Source organism: Amblyomma americanum, chromosome 1 (assembly GCF_052857255.1).
Source record: "Amblyomma americanum isolate KBUSLIRL-KWMA chromosome 1, ASM5285725v1, whole genome shotgun sequence".
Lineage (NCBI taxonomy): Eukaryota > Metazoa > Arthropoda > Arachnida > Ixodida > Ixodidae > Amblyomma > Amblyomma americanum.
The window spans coordinates 458,793,892-458,808,193 of NC_135497.1; positions in this window are offsets into that span (position 1 = coordinate 458,793,892).

Below are 14,302 nucleotides of genomic sequence, written 5' to 3' on the forward strand. Positions count from 1 at the left end.
GGTGTCCAATGGTATATGAGACAGATACCGTGCCATTTCCTTTCCCCCAAAACCAATTATTATTATTATTAAACGTGAATGTGCGTGTGCGTGTGCGTGCGTGCGTGCGTGCGTGTGTGCGTGTGTGTGTGTGCGTGTGTGTGTGTGTGTGTGTGTGTCAAGAAGATTTATAAACAATGCAGTATCGTTTAACACGACAATTACAATAAGTGCTAAGCACAAAATAGACAAAGAACAAGGAAATTTTACAGCTCACTGAATTACCACAGCTCGATGACATTTTACAGCACTGGGTATTCTGAATTTGACTGCTTCTAATCTCCCGCCATTCCGCGCGGTTTGCTGAATGCTCGTTTGATGACGCTTCCACGAGTACAGATGAAAGACCACGAAGACCATGAATTCAAACTACAGCATTAGAGACTGACAGTTTAATACCCCTGTCACACGGGCACGGCAAAGGCCCTTGAGAATCGGGTCCTAATATCCAAAGGCTTAAGGACTGCAGCTACACGGCACAAATGTTGCGCCTTTGCCGCAAAGGGCCTTGGAGGCGAAGGCTTCCGTCCGAGACCTTTGGAGCCCAAAGGCGCGGCCTTCGAGAACCTGCGACGGCAGTGCCATCCACATCAAAAAGTAAAAGAAATGAAAAAAAAATTAGATGAAGCCAAGAATGTTTGAAAACCTCTTTTAAAAATACAAAAGGTTGGTCTAGCTTTGCTTTTTGTACGGTGTTTATATTTTATGCCCAGATTTTACCCCACAAACACAAAACCTTCTCAAAATCTCCCAGAAATATCCCATCAGGACATTTGGAATGTCTCCAGGAGGTCCTCATTTTTCCCGAAGGCATCCAAAAAACGTCCCCACAAGTAGCCGTGTCCAAAAAGTTGGGCGTCCCAGGGACGGCCCCAAAAGATTAATTCTAGATTTCTCGGCTCTGGCTCAATAAAATTATTTCTTTTTCATGCACACTTCAGGCATCTAAGCGCACATATGTGCCAAATTTCAGGCACATGCTTACGTTACAGGTGGTGTAATACATTAGTCCACTCGCGTGAATGCTTGCTGGCTAGGCCATTCAGACTTACGTGTTTACGTGAAATGAGCTTTAACAAGGTGAAAATCTGTGCTGGCTGGTGCGTGATCTTGTGACGGGGGCAGCGCAGCACGAAACAAAAATGAGAGAGGCGGGACACGACGCTGAATAACAACCATATTTTTAATGCACGTTCGTCGAATATATACGTCTCGCTCGTATAAGAAGGAAAAGAAAAAGAATGAAAACCGCACAAGATGTACACGTGGTGAAATATTAAGACATCGCACGCAGATAATCAATTTCTCTGTCACGAAGCGCTATTGAAGGTATGCAGACACATACTTCGCTCTTAGTCGGATGTTGAAGGCTTCTTCAATCTCCCTGATTCGTTGATTAAAATATGACGGTGACCATTGTGTTGATAAGCTGCGGAGCGCATTCATGCTCTCTACAATCTTTTGCTAATTCACTGCTGATGGCGCCCTTTAAGGATCTTTTGTGCTCTCGAAGCCGTTTATTCAAACAGCGCCCTGTTTGACCAATGTAGGTGCGTCCGCATCACAGAGGTATTTCATAAACCCCGCTTTTCACATATTTCGCATGTTTTTTTCCGGTGTTTTTTCTTGCATTGATTTTTTCCTTTGCTCGTTGTTGACTTTGGCGCACAGGCTTCTAAACTTGTTGGGTGCTGACATAAGCACTTTTACACCAGCTCTTGCTCCTACCCTTTTGAGCCTGTATTAAATGCCATTAATGCAAGGAATGACCGCGTACGGCTTCCTTTATTCTGATGTGGTTGTGACATATTTTCTGCCTCTAAGTGCTTGCAGAATCCCTTCTGCAACACTAGATAGCAGTGTCGTCGGGTAACCTGCTGCTTTAAGCCGACGGTTTTGGGTGTCAAAAGTGCCTTGAACTTCATAATGACAGGATCTCGTCAATGCGGCTCTCACTTCTGCTTTTTTCTACCCCCGCTTGATGATCTTGGAGTGCGCAGGTGTGTAGGGGAGCAGTCCCTTCTAGCTTCGTGGTCCGTACCGCCAGCATATGTGAGCGCCTAGAAAGGCTAGCGTCAAGCAAAGAAGTCGCATAACGTTGTTTTCTGGGAGTTCACTTGTTATTTCTAGTCTTAGTTCTTCTAGTTCTTAGCAAAAGTAGCAATGAGAGCCGCATTGACGAGATCCTCTCATCATGAAGTTCAATGCAGTTTTGACGTCCAGAACAGTCGGTTGAAAGCAGCAGGTTACCCGCCGAGGCTGCTATCCAGTGTCGCAGAAGGGGTTCTGCAAGCACTTAGAGGCAGAAAATATGTCACAACCACATCAGAAGAAAGGAAGCCGTACGCGGTCATTCGTTACATTAATGACATTTCCCTCAGTCTCAAAAAGTTAGGTGCAAGAGCTGGTGTAAAAGTGCTCATGTCCGCACCCAACCAGTTAAGACATGAGCGCCAAAGTCAACAGCGAGCACTGTTTGAATGAACGGCTTCGAGAGCACACAAGATCCCTAAAAGGCGCCACCAGCAGTGAATTAGCAAAACATTGCAGAGAGCGTGAATGTGACCTGCATCTTAGCAACACAATGGTCATCACGCCATATTTTGATAAAGTGACCAGGGAGATTGAAGAAGCCTTCCACAATCGACAAAACATCGACGTATATGCGTCAGCATACTTTCGATAGCGTTTCGTGACAGTGAAATTGATTATCTGCGTGCGTTGTCCTAATCTTTTACCACGTGTACATCTTATGCTTTTGTCATGCTTCTGTTCTTTCCTTATTGCACGAGCAAGATGTTTATAATCGATCGAACGTGGATCAAAAATCTGGTTGTTAGTCAGCGTTGATTCCTGCCTCTCTATTCTTTGTTTCGGGCTGCACTGCTCCCGCCACAAGAACATGAAATGTGCCAAAATTTTACACACAAAGGAAATGTGAATTCAAAAAGTCGCCCGATCCCGCTCATATAACAGGAAATAGTAACGCAATACAGATGTAATTTGAGTTTGTTAGATGTGACCTTTGCATTTAATTGAATACAAATAGGACACGCATATGTATGCACCATTTAACACGCAATGTACGGAACACTACGGCACCAGCATATAATAATGGCCAAATGTTTCTCTAGCTCTGAGAAATTTGAAAAATAAAGCAATAAAAACATAATACAGGCTGAAAGTTGATGCACCTTAAGTAAACATTCTAAAGGGTACAAAAGCATATATGCACACGCAAAAGCAAACGCATGTAAAGAACAACCTGGGTGCCAAAATAAACGACGATATGGGCGTACGATACAGATACGCGGTTTCAGGTCACGGATATTATGCAGGGTGAAACCTTCCTCTGGCTTTTCCTCTCGCATGAGCCTCGGAGTAAGCTTGAGCGTGTTCTCAAAAGAGTAAAAAAATTAATTCTACGAGGTGAAAATAAAAAACGAGCATAAACCAACATACCTTGACGACGTTGCCAACGGAAACCCGGGGACGAAATAAAATGCTGCAACTATTTACATGAATTCAGCGCAGCCTTCTCTCCTGCGCTTTCTCATGACACAGCGAACGCTCAAACATACGCCTTACAACCTCGTTACACGGCCGTTTTATTTTCTTGTGACTAAGTGTGGAGATAAGACTGCTTGGAGCCGGATGGAAAGGGGGGACGTTTTGTGGTAGGAGCCCTGGCACGCCGCATCCATGGTATAGCAGACCGCGCGTGCGGCACAATACGGCGTGGGAGGCGAGATCAAGGGTATCAAGGCAAACGTATTCCGGTGGGGGTGGGTTGAAAGTCAGCGACGCGAACACAACTCAAACTATACCGCTGCGATAGGACGGCAATGTAGGTAGAGCAGGTTAATCCATGGGCACTCATAGCAAGAGTCTGGAGGGCTTCCGAAGATCTCTCCCGCCAATGAACGCAGTGGACGGCCACGCACCCACCTACAACACGCCACAGTCATCGAATGCGCTGAGGGATGCAGAGTGCGCGCTAGGAGTCGCTCATTGGCTTGAAATCCGCTGCCGCGAACGACGCCTGTAAGAGCGCCATTGTGGTGTAGGGCCGTGAAACTGCGCAAAAGACTTGCGATGCGCCGCTCGCTGCTGCATCAGTTCCAAAAGAAATTATGTGGGCACGCCGAGGTGCGTGGGAAAGCTGCCATGAATCCGTAGCTACGAAGTTCACGATAGGCCAGTGATGAGAGCAAGAGCTGCCGCGCGCTGGCGCGTGCGCGCGAGCGGCTAGGGGTTGCGCGAATACGTGTGCGCAAGATAGCTTCCGTCCAGCGAGGAAGCCGGGCGAGCGCAGCGAGCAAGCCGGACGAGCGATGGGGGGCCATTACTGCGCCTCTGCTCGACAGCGGCGCAACGAGGACTACAGGTAGTTGGAGATGCCTGCAGGAACTGCCGCACCGTGTTGAAGTTGGAAACACTATAGAAGACTGGGACGTTGGTGACCGCTGCTCCTGGCGGTGCGATAAAAAGGCAGACCGCCGTCGCCTGCCTGCCTGCAGCATGGAGCCGACGGCCCACAGAAGAGATGCGGGGTGAAATGCGCTTCCTTCAACTGTTCGAACAAAACTGCTTGTTCTCTTAAATCGGCGAGTGCAAGAGCAAAACCTTCTCTCCCCGTAGCTTTTGGTGCGAGGGAGAGAGAAAAAGGAGCGAGGAGTCAATTTGCAATTTTTGTTGAAAAGCATTGGTCCCAAAAACGTGCTCCCAGTTATCTTTCTGGGACTAAAATGCTATGATTTGTTTTTGTGTCTGCTTAACACCCTCGAAAAAACGTTTATAGTACATTAGTGGGCGCACTTCCCTTTTGCTTGTGTTTCTGTGTCCTGCCTCTACATTCTGGAAATGTTCGATAAATGTTTTACTGGGACTGGGACATTCCATCCTTTCTGGGCGCACCTGGGGACGTACGTTGTTTGCTGGGAAGGCAGTAAAGTGTAGCAGCAACACCGAGTGCCCTTGTGGCAAAGGCAATACACATAAGCTGCTGCTGCTGACGACAGCAGCTGTTCCAGTCCTTTCAAGCAAGCAATTAGAATGAAAAAAATTGTCTGATCTCCACGAATGAACAGAATTCCCCACTTTATTTTGAAACACTCACTTCAGCCGGCTAGTGCACAGCAGCGAGTGCTAAGCCTCGACGACTGTTTCACCTTTGGGCTGCACCGTGTAGCAGATTCGCTGCACATTTAAGCTTTCGCTCCTTTTGTGAAAAAAATGCCTTTGCTGGAAAAGCCTTCGAGGAATGTCGTGTGACAGGGGTATAACACGCGTCAACGCGGGTACGTGATGCCGACGACGACATTACAAGCACAGCTCGAGAGCTCGACAGTTCGTTCAGGCAGGATGTAAAGATTTCTCCCAACTGATTGTTCATCTGAAGGAAGTGCATGAACCGACCGACTTCAAAATGGAGTGGCACTCCCTCTTGATGTGCGCAGCCATACCTTGTTCTGTCTTTTAGAGCGTATATCTCTACTCGCGTTTCGCGTCTCAGCGTTATGCGTTATAACGCAAGCCGCAACCCAGTGGTTGTCATAGTAACCGAGGCGGTTACATAACAGAATAATATAATAACACGCGGCAGCGTGATGCCTGATCACCACAACTCAATACGGGTGTGCGAATAGTACTTTTTCCAAAGCGCCGCCGCGGTGGCTGAATGGGTATGGCGCTCGGCTGCTGCCCGAAAGTCGCGGGTTCGATCCCGACCGCGGCGGTCGAGTTTCGATGGAGGCGAAATTCTACAGGCCCGTGTTATGTGCGATGTCAGTGCACGTTAAAGAACCCCAGGTGGTCGAAATTCCCGGAGCCCTTCACTACGGCGTCTCTCGTAGCCTGAGTCGCTTTGGGACTTAGAACCCCCATAAACCAATTAACCAAAATTTTTCCAAACCGAATAGAATACGATTAGTGTAGCGTTGCTACCGAATTTAATACGCATAGTTTGGCTGAAAACCAAATCGAATACGAATCGAATAATTTGGAACCAAATCGAATACGAATATTTTGTCGAATATTCGCTACTCGTGCGAATATTCAATGAGCAATAGTGAGGAATAGCGACGCGCTGCCTTCGCAGTTATAGCTTGTCTTTTAAAAGAAGCATCACTGATCTCAATCTGGGGGTTCGCAACACAAAGTGTATTAACTTTGTCACTGACATGTTATGCGCATAGGAAAAGTGGATTTTGCTCTTGATAACGGAAGATAATAAACTAGCACTACATCGTAGTGCATGAGATGGGCGAGGTCTTACGTATGAGGCATGGCCTCCGTGGTCAGGCATTAAGGCTGGATTTGCTGAACCTTCCTGGGCCCTGCTGCGTCGTCTAATCTCAGAGGTCATGTATGAGGATTACGAACACCGCCACGCGAATTCACCGCACCGTGGAGCTGAACGCTCCATCCCGAGCATACCGATCGCGGCAGCATGGTAATGCGGCATGTATGGTCCCTGTTTTTGGAAAACTCATGGAATAAAAATACAGCTGGCCTTATTCGAACTTCACGGCAAATATTTGAAATGTATTCGAAAATTTGAGAACGTATTCTGTTAGTTTCGAATAATTTTGAACATACACTGTTTGATTCGTTCGAATAATCAAATACGGGGATATTCGAGTCGGTATTCGAAATTTCCGAATATTCGTACACCCCTCCAACTCAAAACTTAACTATGTCGATCCGGTATATGTACCCCGTTCGTCTTTTTCTTCGTCCTTCGTGCCGTCTTTGTTGCGCTGTGAGCAATATGAATATGCTATGCGTCAGATCGGGCCACTTGGTCTCGACATTCGTGTAAAATTTGCGAGCCAACCATTTGCCGCAGAATGTTCCGGGTGGCGTCATACGATTCAGCGTTTGTACAAAATAAACTGACTAGTTAAGTTAGAGCTTAGCTAGCGGCAGGGATTCGAACCGGCGACCTGGGTACACCTAATTCCACGTCTTTAAGAATCTTCATATGACCATTGCGGCTCAACCGTTCGTCGCAGAATGTTTAGGGTGGTGGCATACGATGTCGCGCTTCGCGCAGCATAAATTTACCAGTTAAGGCAGGGTATAACTGTCGGCAGGGATTCGAACCGGCGACCTATGTTCGGTGTGTCAAGACACGATATTTTATCGCTGCCTCAGCATCGGATCATTTTTTGCGATGTGTTTCGTGTACTTTCCTAAAATCTTTGTAAATAATTTAGTTAATGTGAACAGAATATATTTTCAGCGTAATAAATACCATGCTTTAAAAACAACTGGCGATGACATAGTGGTCAGAAGCAGAGGTCAGCGCCACTAATTTTTAGCGCCGCTCACTCAGCTATGAAGTTTATTTCTTTAGTGTCTTCCCCCAGTGCGATGCCGGCTTTCCCATGCAGTCAAACTTCAGGCCACTTGGAAATCAAACGTGTCGCTAAAATGCAGAATTTGGTCTGAATAACGGCAATCACTAACTCCTCGATTCTGGAGTAAATGATTCCTGATTCTGCCATTGTAGTGCCCTAGCGCTTCCACTCCGTCGAAAAGCGGTTGTCTGTCTGTCAGAAGCCTGCTTCTGCTACGTGGGCTACCTTGGTCACGTGATGTTGTGACACCATCACAAGCTGCCCTCCGGATTGTGAGCAAGATGCCCGCCGTGGCTGCTCAATTGATGATTAGTCGTGAGAGATTCCTCAGGGTCAACATGGGTCTCACAAGCCCCACCAATGGCAGCACCTGCCATCGCACGGCAGTGGCGCGTAGCACCCCAGCTCAGGAGCGGAATCAGCTCTCCCAGAGATCTGTGAATGTAGAGAATGCCCAATTCTACCTCAGTACATGTCTAAAATGATGCAATAACACGCAAACTTACATCATATCATATATCAACAAAAGTAAGCCAGTTCAGGTCAAGCAAAAACATAGAAAGTGAACGATAAACCATGAACAAACAGGGCTAATAGTGCTAGCGCACGATAATTCGTGGTTAACCCCAGGCTAATCTGCCCGTGGATTTTTTGCTTGCACGTCTACGCATTACCCAAACGGTGAGTGTAAATTCCCTACCATGCCTGCAGGAAATTTGCTTCATAAAATCAGGAGCGCGATTACGTGGTCACACGTCTCACGTGGGACAGAAATAAACCAAGAGATGTTCAAGGTATTTGGAGAGCAGTACAACTTTTTCTTTTTTGGTATCCCGTTAATTCAAGGCGAAGCGAGCGATTATTGAGATCAAGGTGGTTAAAGGGGCCGCGAAAGACCGCTTGAACGGATGCCGGTTACGCTTCAGATGGATTCTTTATGTCACACAGATGCTGACTCAAAAAGAATTACGAGAATCGATGCATAGGAACGGGAGTTATTCAATGAAGAAATTTCAAAATACAGGCAAACAAAATGCTGCCCTCAAATCGATTTTCGGCCAGCTTGCCATTCCCATTTCACTCTCCAAATGACGACACTCAGGTCGACCAATCAAAACAGCCTATCTTAGCACGTGGCGGAAGCTTGCACTCCATGGTTGTCTGTTCTCTGTAACTCGTTCATGCCAAGGCTGGCGGCGCCGTTTGCATGGTTGCAACAAGCATGTGAACGCCCAGCTTACCCAGCGATGCTTCACCATCACGTCGACGGCGTAGAAGGAAACACTGATCAGTGACGTTCCCTTACTTATGGATCCGAACTCGAGCTCGAGATACTGGGACGGTGTGACAGCCTGCGCAAGATATTAGGCACAATTAGCATAGCGCGTACCGCTACTATTACCGCCAACCATCGCCCGTCGCTCCTAGCGCGCTAGTTGGCCACGGCGAGCAAGGAGCGCGCGCTGTTGACGGGAACGTGGCGCCGTCTGGCGCCACCGCTCGGTGATTATCTACAAAGTGACGATGCGCACTGCCTGCTAAAAGTGAAACGAACGCATCCTTCCTTGGGACCGAAACGAACGCTTATAGTGTGCAATGGCTCGATCGGATCGATTCCGCAAAGCCGCTCTCAGATACATAAAGAGTAGCCATAAGTGTTTATTGCTAGGTCGTAGGATGTTTACAGAGAGGCGCAAAGTCCTTCGATGCAAAAAGTAGCCAGTGCCTCTGGTGGCGTTTTTTTGTATTACTTGATTTACAGCGCTTTTATCTAGGGAAAACAAGCTGGATTTGTTAATATAATATAAAACACAAAAACGTGACAAAACATATCTCTAGCTATTAACCCAATTTGCAGTATATTTACTCTTTGTCCAATCATCAAGCTCGCACAAAGTGATGTCATATCCGCTGCTAAAAACCGCCACTCTATGGTGACACCGTTAGCGCCACGAATTTGTTTTTTCGAGCTAATTAAAATATTAAAAACCACAGTATACATGGTACGGCCGATGCTAATAGCATCACTATAACATTCTATGCAAACAATAGGCAAAACAATGCACTGAAAATGTGTTTCTGGGCCCCTTTAATGTACTGCTATACTTATATGGTAAGGCTACAGTGGTTGTCTTTGCCCATCACATTGCGATACTGCTGTCCTATACCGCAATACCACCGAAAATAGAAAGAAGATACGACTCTACTGAACTACTCACAATGTGAATGAACAAATTTCACACCAACGCAGCCAACTGGCTTTGATTTTACAGTGTAATTTCGTAGAAGCATTTTTTGCGCTGAAGCCAATTCCTTGAAACCTCATTGAGCTGAAATCGGACTTCGTTCCGGGAAACAAGGCTTAGAACTTGGGTATAAAACAGCCTTACTAGGTATAATTTTTACGTTTTACTCTATACTCTGGTCATCTGACAGACTCGGGGTAGATAATGAAAATGTTGACTTAAGTACCGCGGTTCCCATTGGACCGGCAGCCACCCGCACGGCCAGGCCAGTGCCCCCTTGTTAGCGCACTATGAATGGTGTTTCACTTAAGTATTTTTCAGTTTCTAAAAAAGAAAGCTTTTTGAGTTAGAAGAGCGCTTTTTTCGTCATAGCATTCAGAGCGGTGCAGTACATCGCGGCGAGGGAGACGGCGTGTTCGCCTCGTGTACCTCCAGACTGCAAAAACTAAGTCTTCCCCAGTAACCGTCACGCTAAGAAATAGCGTTTTAAAACGGGAATTCATAACGGGCTGCACAGAAAAAAGATGAGCCCGGGGGACGGTGTGGGCCGCCACCCTCGCCCTCAGAGAGCGTATCTTGCCCTCCCTCACCCTTAAATCGTCATATCTTCCCTCCCTCGCCCTCACCTCACTATGTCTTTCCTCTCTCACGAATTTTCTCCCTCGCCCTCACGAATTTTCATGCGCCCATCCTCCATCACCTCACCGAGTGAAATCCTCATGAGGTTGATGAGGACGCCCTCGTGAGGATGCCTATCTGCATGATTGGAGCTGAGAGCAGAGTGGACGGCGATTTTTCCAGGCTCATTTGCATGCCAGAGCTTTCGAGCAGTTCTCCAAACATACCGTGCCATCACCAAGGGAGACCAGCTGTGCGTTGACCTGGTATTGGAGATGTTTCTTCTTTTTAATGGACCAAAGAATTTATATGCATGCGTCAGTGGCATGTCCCTTCTGTACAGTGGAAAGTACAAATTTTTTGAACAAGTGATGCGGTGTCTTGCCCTTTAAATATTTTTTTTATTTTGCAAACTGCAATGTGCTTTTTTATTTTTCAGGTGCCCTAGGTTTGGAGAGACTGCACCAATGGGTCGGAACTAACAATCTTGCAATCCACCTCTACTTGCAGTCAAAGTTTTGCTTATGTTCCATTATGAGTTGCTGCTCTCATTGTGCACTAAATTGTGTATACATGAAACTGCTGCCTAACTCTCTATTCCTGGAACTTCTGATCTATGGACGGACAAGAAAGATTGCTGTCTGTACCCTCCAGAAATCTGCACCAGTAGATACAATGAGACCCATGCACAATTAATACTACAAAACAGTTAGGGAACCAATAGCCTATAAGATTATTGACAGCTATGGGTGGGTCAGCGTACTGGTCTTATAGGCCTGTTGGTATATACCAAAGACCAATATTCCAGCAAGCCTATATGACCAGTGCACTGACACACCCATAGCTGTCAATAATCTGGTAGGCTATTGGTTTCCTATGGGTTATTTTTTTCAAGAGGAGCCATTCGAAGAACTTGCACTTTATAGAGCAGCAGTGGCTAGTTCTTGCCGGGTTTTGCACAAAGGTTTCCGAAGGGGCTCCATCCCTGGAAGAGGCCCGTCCTGGAGAGCCAGTGAAGATGACACTTTAGTGCATTGAGCCAGGAAGGACTGACGAAGAATAACTGATCTTGAGGCACGCGGATAGGCCTACTGTTGCGCCTGTATGATAGTACCAGAGGCAGGATGGCGAACTTCAGCTGTATTGGGGCTCGAAACCTCTCCTGTGTTGCTGGCTCGAAACCCATCTTCACCCAGTATCACAGGTAACACATTATTGCTGATGACAGCGGCTTCCACAAGAGCTGTGATGGGGTCCACTGTAATCTTCAGGCAGACTGTGCCTTCGGGACACAGATTTGATCCACCACTACTGCTAAGGGCTCGTGTGTGTCCAAGGCATCAGTGGAAGATCTTTGATTGAAGACTTGGTAACTATAGTTATCTTAGACCCTGTATCCAGAAGAGCATCGTAGGAGCCCAAGAGTGCGATGCTAGCTGTGAAGAATGAACATTCCAAAGGGGAGACATAGATGTCTTCGTTACAGCTAGCGTGCAATTCAGGACCTGCTGCATGAAGTGATGTGACAGCTGTGGCTGGCTGTTCTGTCACAGTCTTCTCTTTTACTGGGCTCTTTGATGCTAGGTGGCCTTTTTCACGACACTTGAAGCAAATAGCTTCACTCAATGCCTGTAGTGTACGAAAGGCAGGAACACCGTGACGCTGCGACAAAGTTTAATACCGAGCTTCCTTTTCAGAAGGCGACAGATCCGCTATGCAAGTACGATGTGGAGGGCCGGAAACGCGCAACGAAGGCGGACTGCTTGGCTTGGAATAGGACACAGTTGGAGGTGCCACTTCAGATATAAATGGCGCCGAATAGCTTGTCTGGAAGGCGGACTGCCGTTAATGTGACCATGAAGGGTCTGCTCGACACGATGAGCAGGGCTGTTTGCGGTCCCCATATGTTGCATTGCCCGGTCTAGTTGTGTGCATATGTCAATGAAGTTTGATACTGACGACGGATGTTGCGCTGCTATGCTTGTCGCTGTGCCTGGACACAAAATGCCTTGCAAGAGATGTTCAATTTTTTGGGACTCAGTCAGCGGCACTGGACATTTCTCGATCACGCGAAGCTTTGCGTAGGCATAGTCGCGGAGAGTCTGAGGGCTGGTCTGCACCAGGGACATAACTTGCTGCTGCCATTGGTGTAGCGTCAGCTCGTCGGCAAATGCGTCAAGCATTACGACACGTATCCGAAGTCGGGAAATGCGTGCCAAGAGTCAGGTGCCAGTTATTTGCAGTGCCTCTCGACTTACTTGCGGCGATGAGGCGGGTTGTTTCTGGCGACCGTGAAGCTAGCTGCTGCATTCGTTGAATTTCTTAAATCCACATACGGACATTTTAATAATAATAATAATTGGTTTTTTGGGGAAAGGAAATGGCGCAGTATCTGTCTCATATATGTTTGGACACCTGAACCGCGCCGTAAGGGAAGGGATAAAGGAGGGAGTGAAAGAAAAAAAGGAAGAATAGGTGCCGTAGTGGAGGGCTCCGGAATAATTTCGACCACCTAGGGATCTTTAACGTGCACTGACATCGCACAGCACACGGGCGCCTTTAGCGTATTTCCTCCATAAAAACGCAGCCACCGCGGTCGGGTTGGAACCCGGGAACTCCGGATCAGTAGTCGAGCGCCCTAACCACTGCGCCACCGCGGCGGTGGTACGCGCATTTTGCCTGTGGCAGTTCTCGAACAATGACAAGCTAGACGATACGTCAAGCATGGTTGTCACGTGTATCTGCGGCATGTAAGGGACTTTGAACTGCGGTGTCGACGTTGGAGACAATGGCACTCCAAACAGCGTGGGGGAGTACTGTGGCTCCTTTACAAGGCCAAGTGTTGTTACAAAAGGCTGCGGTTGCCGTGGCGGCGAAAAAAGTTCGTGCGCTGGCATGGCTGCGGCGTCGCGAAATAGCGGCTGCGCGAGAAACAGCAATGGCGCAGGTTGGACGCAGGAGGCCACATCTGGGGCTGCTTGAACCTTCGAAGTAGGAGGCGAGGCACAGAACTGCACTTCAGTCGAAGCGCACATCAAATGTTCAGAAGTCAAACTGTTCGAAGCGACTGGCGCCGTCTGGGTGATTGCATGGGCAAGGATGCACGGGCGTCTTCTAGGCACGTTGTGAAGCACTGAATTAATTCGTCTCTTGACCCGGTAGCGTCCATTCCGAGGCGAATGAGCTCTGTCTGAATGAACTCTGAGCTGAAGCACGCGACGGTGGCAGCGTCGACTTCGGCCCAATTGATTCCCGCCATTGCGCTTACTTCGTTGGAGTAAATAAGTAGACAAACACAGCGGCTACACAGGTAGTGACTCCGGAACTATTTTTTTTAGTGGGGGACAAGACCTGGGGCTTATTTGATAATTTTTTTTAATGGTCATTTACATATTACTTTTTATATTTTTATTATTTTTCAATGTTCAAAGGCTGATCCAAATTGCCACGTTGAGGTGACGACACTCCAGCAGTCAGGAAGACAACCAAAAGGTTTCCAAAAGAAACTGTTTAAGGGGCTGGCTCGCGCCCACTAAGAACTGAATGACTCGGCGGCGGCGATAGCCACAAGCGTGCTCGGCGGTGATCGAACTGAATGCCTGCAGTTATTGGCCACGCTCAATTTAAATCTAGCAAGGAACTTTTGATAAAGAACCAATAGAAACTGCAACAATCTCGAAAAATGTGAAAGCATTTGCACACGGCCACGTTCAAGGGAGGAGTAAAGATGTACAGGTCTCTTGCTGACGTACTTGGTTCTTTATCTTCGCACCAGGGGTGCCCACCGCCAGGTACGGGTCGTTAATTTGGCTGACTGAAGGCTTCTTCGCACCAGGGGTGCTCCGTCAGAGGCCCGTTTCACATGTTGCGACTGGACCGAAAATATCCGGTGTAGTTGGTGAGGCCGCAGTGCGATTTTCGATCAGTGGTTTCACATGCAACACCGACACAACGAATTCGGTCGGAGGAACAGGCAAGGTTGCTTGATGTTTGCATAGCCAACCCATTATTAAACACGACCGAAATGTCACAATA